A 6000-nucleotide genomic window follows, 5' to 3' on the forward strand; every position below is an offset into this window, starting at 1 on the left:
ACAGAAGGCTTCCTCCATAGTCAAAGTCTCCGTGGTGAGTCTGGATGAAACCTAGCCATTTGCCCTGACTGCAGCTCTTTTACCTGGTCCGTTGCCTCCACAGATATAGCTGTGAGTTAGGATCTGCTCTCCCGGGAACACTCTTCCCTGTAAATTCTAGAGGGGTACCATGTCTGTTTAGTTTTTGACCTATGTGACCATCTTGAGACCCTAATCTGGTTGATGCTCGTTCTTATTCTAAATTCCCCTTACCTTTGTTATTCTGGGCTTCTCCACTCTTCTCTATTGTTTCCCTCGGTCAGTCTCTCTGTAGTTTCTTCTGGGCTCCTCACATTTTAGACTAAATGTCAGATAAGCTATGGAATTCTTTTCTCACCTCCTTTGCTTGTTTTTTCACTGCTTCCCCTTTCAACCACTGGCTTTCAACCTTACCTAGTAAGGATAGATCCCAAATGTCTATCTTCAGCTCAAAGCATTGTGTTCAGCTCTCTTGTTTGAGGTTTCCAATTTTATGTTTTCTTCTGTAGCATATCTAACTGGTAGTTTTAAATCTGAATGTTTTCAAGTGAAACAAATTATATTTTATGTTATAATTCTTTCCGATTTTTCATTTCCTTTCTTGGTTAAATTCATCAATATTCCATTTACTTCCTAAATAGAAAGTCTTGAAGACATCCTCAGCTATTTTTAGTGTCCTGAACAATGTTGGATAATAAAGAAACAGACACTGAGAAGGGGAGCCATGAGGATTAGGAGTTCAAAGTCATCCTCAGCTACATGTCAAGTTCAGTACTATATTAGGTTACACTTGTAATCAATCAACCAATAAATAAATTAATAAGAAAGGAAAGGAAGAGCAAAGAACACTGAGACAATGCTGAGTATTTTGCTTATGATAAGTTTATAGACATTAGTTTGAATTGATTTTAAAAACATAGAGTTATTTGTGACTATAGAACTAATTATGGATGAGTCATAGACTACCTGAATTAGTCAGGGTTCTCTAGAGTCACAGAACTTTTGGGATGTCTCTCTATATTAAGAGAATTTATTGTCTGTAGTAAGATTAAGAGAATCTTACAGTCTGTAGTCTAGCTAACCCAATGACGGGCAACTGTGAATTGGAAATCCAAGAATCTAGTAATTGCTCAGTGCCACCTGGCTAGTTGTTTCAGCTAGTCTTCTGTGTAAGCTGGAATCCTGAAAAAGTAGGTTCCAACAGATGTGCTGGCAAGTGCAAGCAGGTGAAGAGTGAGTCTTCCTTCTTCCAGTGTCCTTATGTAGGCTTCTAGCAGAAGGCATGGCCCAGATTAAAGGAGTTACCACCATCACTGGATCTGGAACTTGCTCCTGTCCCAGGCTGGCCTTGAACTCAGAGATCCATTTGCATAGACTACCTTGCCTTGGCTTGAGCTTTTTTCATGGCCACTAAGCCTCAAGATCCCAATGTCAAAATCCAGGTCAGAAGCCTGTGTCTTCCAGGCTTAAGATCTGGATCAAGGGTGTTTCCTGCATTTCTGGATTGTAGTTTATTCTAGATGTAGACAAACTGACAAAACAGGAATAGCCATCACACTACCCAAGAGAAGGTAATGATTAACTTTTTCTGGGCATGATACAAGGTAACTTATGAACTCAAATTTTAAAAACGATGTTTGAGTTTTTTTTAATTTTTATTTATTAATGATTTTATTTGTTTACATTTCAAATGTTATCCCCCTTCCCGGTCTCCCCTTTGTGAACCCTGCACCCCTCCCCTTTGCCTTTAATAGGGTGCTCCCCAACTCATCAATTCCCACCTCACCCCTCTAGCATCCCTCTCCTCTGGGGCATCAAGCCTCCATAGGACCAAGCACCTCACCTCCCATTGATGCCAGATGAGGCACTTCTCTGCTACATATGTTGTGGGAACCATGGACCCACCCATGTACACTATTTGGTTGGTGGTTTAGTCAGTCCCTGGGAGCTCTGAGGTGTCTGGTTAGTTGATAGTGTTGTTCTTCCTTTGGGATTCCAACCTCCTTCTGTTCCTTCAGTCCTTCCCCTAACTCTTTCATTGGGGGCCCTGAGCTCAGTCCAATGGTTGGCTGTCAGTATCTGCATCTGTTTTAGTCAGGTTCTGGCAGAACCTCTCAGAGGACAGCCATACCAGGCTCTGATCTGAAAGTACATCTTGGCAATCTGGGTTGTTTCAGCTTCTTATGTATTATATATTATAAATAAGGCTGCTGTGAGCATAGTGGAACATGTGTCCTTGTTATATGTTGAAGTATCATTTGGGTATATGCCCAGGAATGGTATAGCTGGGTCTTCAGATAGAACTATTCCCAATTTTTTTGAGGAATTATAGATTGATTTCCAGAGTGGTTGTACCAGCTTGCAATCCCATCAGAAATGAAGAAGTATTCTTCTTTCTCCACATCCTCATCAGCACCTGCTGTTCCCTGGGTTTTTTATCGGAGCCATTCTGATTGGTGTGAAGTGGAATCTCAGGGTCATTTTGATTTACATTTCCCTGATGGTGAAGAATATTGAACATTCCTTTAGGTGCTTCTCTGCCATTAGAGATTTCATAGGTTGAGAATTTTTTCTTTAGGTCTGTACCTCATTTTTAATTGGATTATTTGGTTTTCTGGAGTCTAATTTCTTGAGTTCTTTGTATATTTTGGCTATTAGCCCTCTAGCAGATGTAGGGTTGGTAAAGATCTTTTCCTAATCTGCTGGTTGCCGTTTTGTCCTATTGACAGTGTCCTTTGCCTACAGAAACTTTACAGTTTTGTGAGGTCCCATTTGTCTCTAGTTGTTTTTAGAGCCTGCACCATTGGTGTTCTCTTCAGGAAATTTTTCCCTGTGCAAATGTGTTCAAGGCTCTTTCCCACTTTCTCTTCTGTTAGATTCAGTGTATTTAGTTTTATGTGGAGATCCTTGATGCACTTGGACTTGAGCTTTGTACAAGGAAATAAAAATGGATCAACTTGCATTTTTCTACATGTAGACCTTTAGTTAGACCAGCACCATTTGTTGGAAATGCTGTCTTTTTTCCACTGTATGGTTTTGGCTTCTTTGTCAAAGATCAATTGTGTGGGTTCATTTCTAGGTCTTCAATTCTATTCCATTGATCTACCTGTCTGTCTCTGTACGGATTCCATGCACTTTTTATTACTATCGCTCTGTAGTATAGCTTGAGATCAGGATTGGTGATTCCCCAAATGGTTCTTTTACTGTTGAGAATGGTTTTTGCTGTACTGGGTTTTTTGTTATTCCAGATGAAGTTGAAAATTGCTCTTTCTATCTCAGTGAAGACTTAAGTTAGAATTTTAATGGAGATTGCATTGAATCTGTAGATTTTTATCTCTTTGATTTCCTTTTGTTGTCTAATTGTTCTAGCTAGAACACTAGTACTCTACTGAATAAATAGGAAGACAGTAGGCAGCCTTGTCTTGTCCCTGACTTTAGTGGGATTGCTTCAAGTTTGTTCCAATTTTATTTGATGTTGGCTGTTAGTTTTAAAAAAAATGTTTAGATATGTACCTTGAATTCCTGATCTTTCCAACTCTTTTAAAATGAAGATGTGTTGTATTTTGTCAAAGGCCTTTTCAGCATCTAATGATATGATCATGTGATTTTTTTTCCTTTGAGCTTTTTTAATATAATGGATTAAGTTGATGGATTTCTGTATATTGAACCACCCCTGCATCCCTGGTATAAAGCCTACTTGATCATGGTGAATGATCCTTTTGATGTGTTCTTGGATTCAGTTTGTGAGAATTTTATTGAGTATTTTTGCATTGATATTCATAAGCGATATTAGTCTAAAGTTCTCTTTCTGTGTTGGGTCTTTGTGTGGTTTAGGAATCAGCATGACTGTAGCTTCATAAAATGAATTAGATAGTATTCCTTCTGTTGCTATTTTGTGGAATAGTTTGAAAAGTATTGGTATAAGTATTAGATCTTCTTTGAAGGTCTAATAGAATTCTGCGCTAAAACCATCTAGCCCTAGGCTTTTTTTTTTTTTTTTTTTTGGTTGGAAGAATTGTAATGACTGCCTCTATTTCCTTAGGGATTATAGAACTGTTTAGATAGTTTATCTGGTACTGATTTAACTTTGGTACCTGGTATTTAACTACAAAATCGTCCTTTTCATCTAGATTTTTTAGTTTTGTTGAATATAGGCTTTTGTAATAGGATCTGATGATTTTTTTGAATTTCCTCAGTTTCTGTTGTTATATCTCACTTTTCATTATTGATTTTGTTAATTTGAATGCTGTCTCTGTGTGTTGTGCTTTAGTTAATGTAGCTAAGGGTTAATCTATCTTGTTCATTTTCTCAAAGAACTAGCTCTTAGTTTTGTTGATTCTTTGTATAGTTCTCTTTGTGTCTAATTGGTTGATCTCAACTCTGAGTTTATTTCCTGACAACTACTCTTCTTGGGTATATTTGCTTCTTTTTGTTCTAGAGCTTTCAGATATGTTGTTAAGTGGCTAGTTTAGGATCTCTCCAATTTCTTTATGAAGGTACTCAGTGCTATGAATTTTTCTCTTAATATCTCTTTCATTGTGTGCCATAAATTTGGGTATGCTGTGCCTTCACTTTCATTAAATTTCAGAAAAAATCTTTAATTTCTTTCCTTATTTCTTCCCTGACCATGTTATCATTGGGTAGAGAGTTATTCAGTTTCCATATGTGGGAGTTCTCTTGTTTTTGTCATTATTGAAGACCAGCCTTAGTCTGTGGTGAGCTGATAGAACACATGGAATTATTTCAATCTTCTTGTATCTGTTGAGGCTTGTTTTGTGTCCAATTATATGGTCAGTTTTGGAGAAGGTACCATGAGGTCCTGAGAAGAGGGTATATTCTTTTGTTTTAGGGTGAAATGTTAGATATCTGTTAAATCCGTTTGGTTTATATCTTGTTAGTTTCACTGTGTCTCTGTTTAGTTTCTGTTTCCATGATCTCTCTATTGGTGAGAATGGAGTGTTGAAGTCTATCGCTATTATTGTGTGAGGATCAATGTGTGTTTTGAGCTTTAAGTAATGTCTCTTTTACAAATGTGGTTGCCCTTATATTTGGGCCATTGGTGTTCAGAATGAGAGTCCATCTTGGTGGATTTTTTCTTTCATGAATATAAAGTGTCCTTCCCCATCTATTTTGTAACTTTTGGTTGAAAGTCTATTTTATTGAATGTGAGAATGACTACTCCAGCGTGTTTCTTGGGACTCTTTGCTTCTAAAATTTTTTCTACCCTTTTAGTCCTGTCTTTGTCACTGATGTGTGTTTCTAGTATGCAATGAAATTCTGGGTCCTATTAATATATCCAGTCTATTAGTCTATGTCTTTTTATTGAGGAATTGGGTCCATTGATGTTGAGAGATATTAAAGACCAATGATTGTTGGTTCCTGTTATTTTTGTTGTTAATGGTGGTGTTATGTTTGTCTGTTTCTCTTCTTTTGGGTTTGTTGTGAGATAATTCTTTTTTTTTTTGTTTTTTGTTTTTTGTTTTTTGTTTTTTGTTTTTTCTTGGCTGTAGTTTCCCTCATTTTGTTGGAGTTTTCCTTCCATTATCCTCTGTAGGGCTGGATTAGTGGAAAGATAGTTTAAGTTTGTTTTCCTCATAGAATATCTTGGTTTTTCCATCTATGAAGACTGAGAGTTTTGCTGGGTACAGTAGCCTGGGCTGGCATTTGTGTTCTCTTAGGGTCTGTATGACATCAGCCCAAGATCTGGGATTAATATGCGTGCTCCACCACTGCCCGGCATTTCTTTGAAGGTCTTACAGAATTCTGCACTAAACTCATCTGGTCCTGGGCTTTTTTTGGTTGGGAGACGAATAATGACTCTTTCCATTTCTTTAGGGGATATGGGACTGTTTAGATCGTTTATCTGATCCTGATTTAACTTTGGTACCTGGTATCTGTCTAGAAAATTGTCTATTTCATTCAGATTTTCCAGTTTTGTTGAGTATAGGCTTTTGTAGTAGGATCTGATGATTTTTTTTTTTT

The 6000-nt window shown here is 37.4% G+C and overlaps 1 protein-coding gene across 12 annotated transcripts in view; it reads left to right on the forward strand.

Moving 5' to 3' along the window:
- Nucleotides 1–6000, forward strand: part of Enox1 (ecto-NOX disulfide-thiol exchanger 1) — a 569119-nt gene that overhangs the window by 193747 nt on the left and 369372 nt on the right. The gene's annotated exons all lie outside the window — the stretch shown is intronic.

Source organism: Mastomys coucha, unplaced genomic scaffold, assembly GCF_008632895.1.
Source record: "Mastomys coucha isolate ucsf_1 unplaced genomic scaffold, UCSF_Mcou_1 pScaffold9, whole genome shotgun sequence".
In the NCBI taxonomy this organism is placed as follows: domain Eukaryota; kingdom Metazoa; phylum Chordata; class Mammalia; order Rodentia; family Muridae; genus Mastomys; species Mastomys coucha.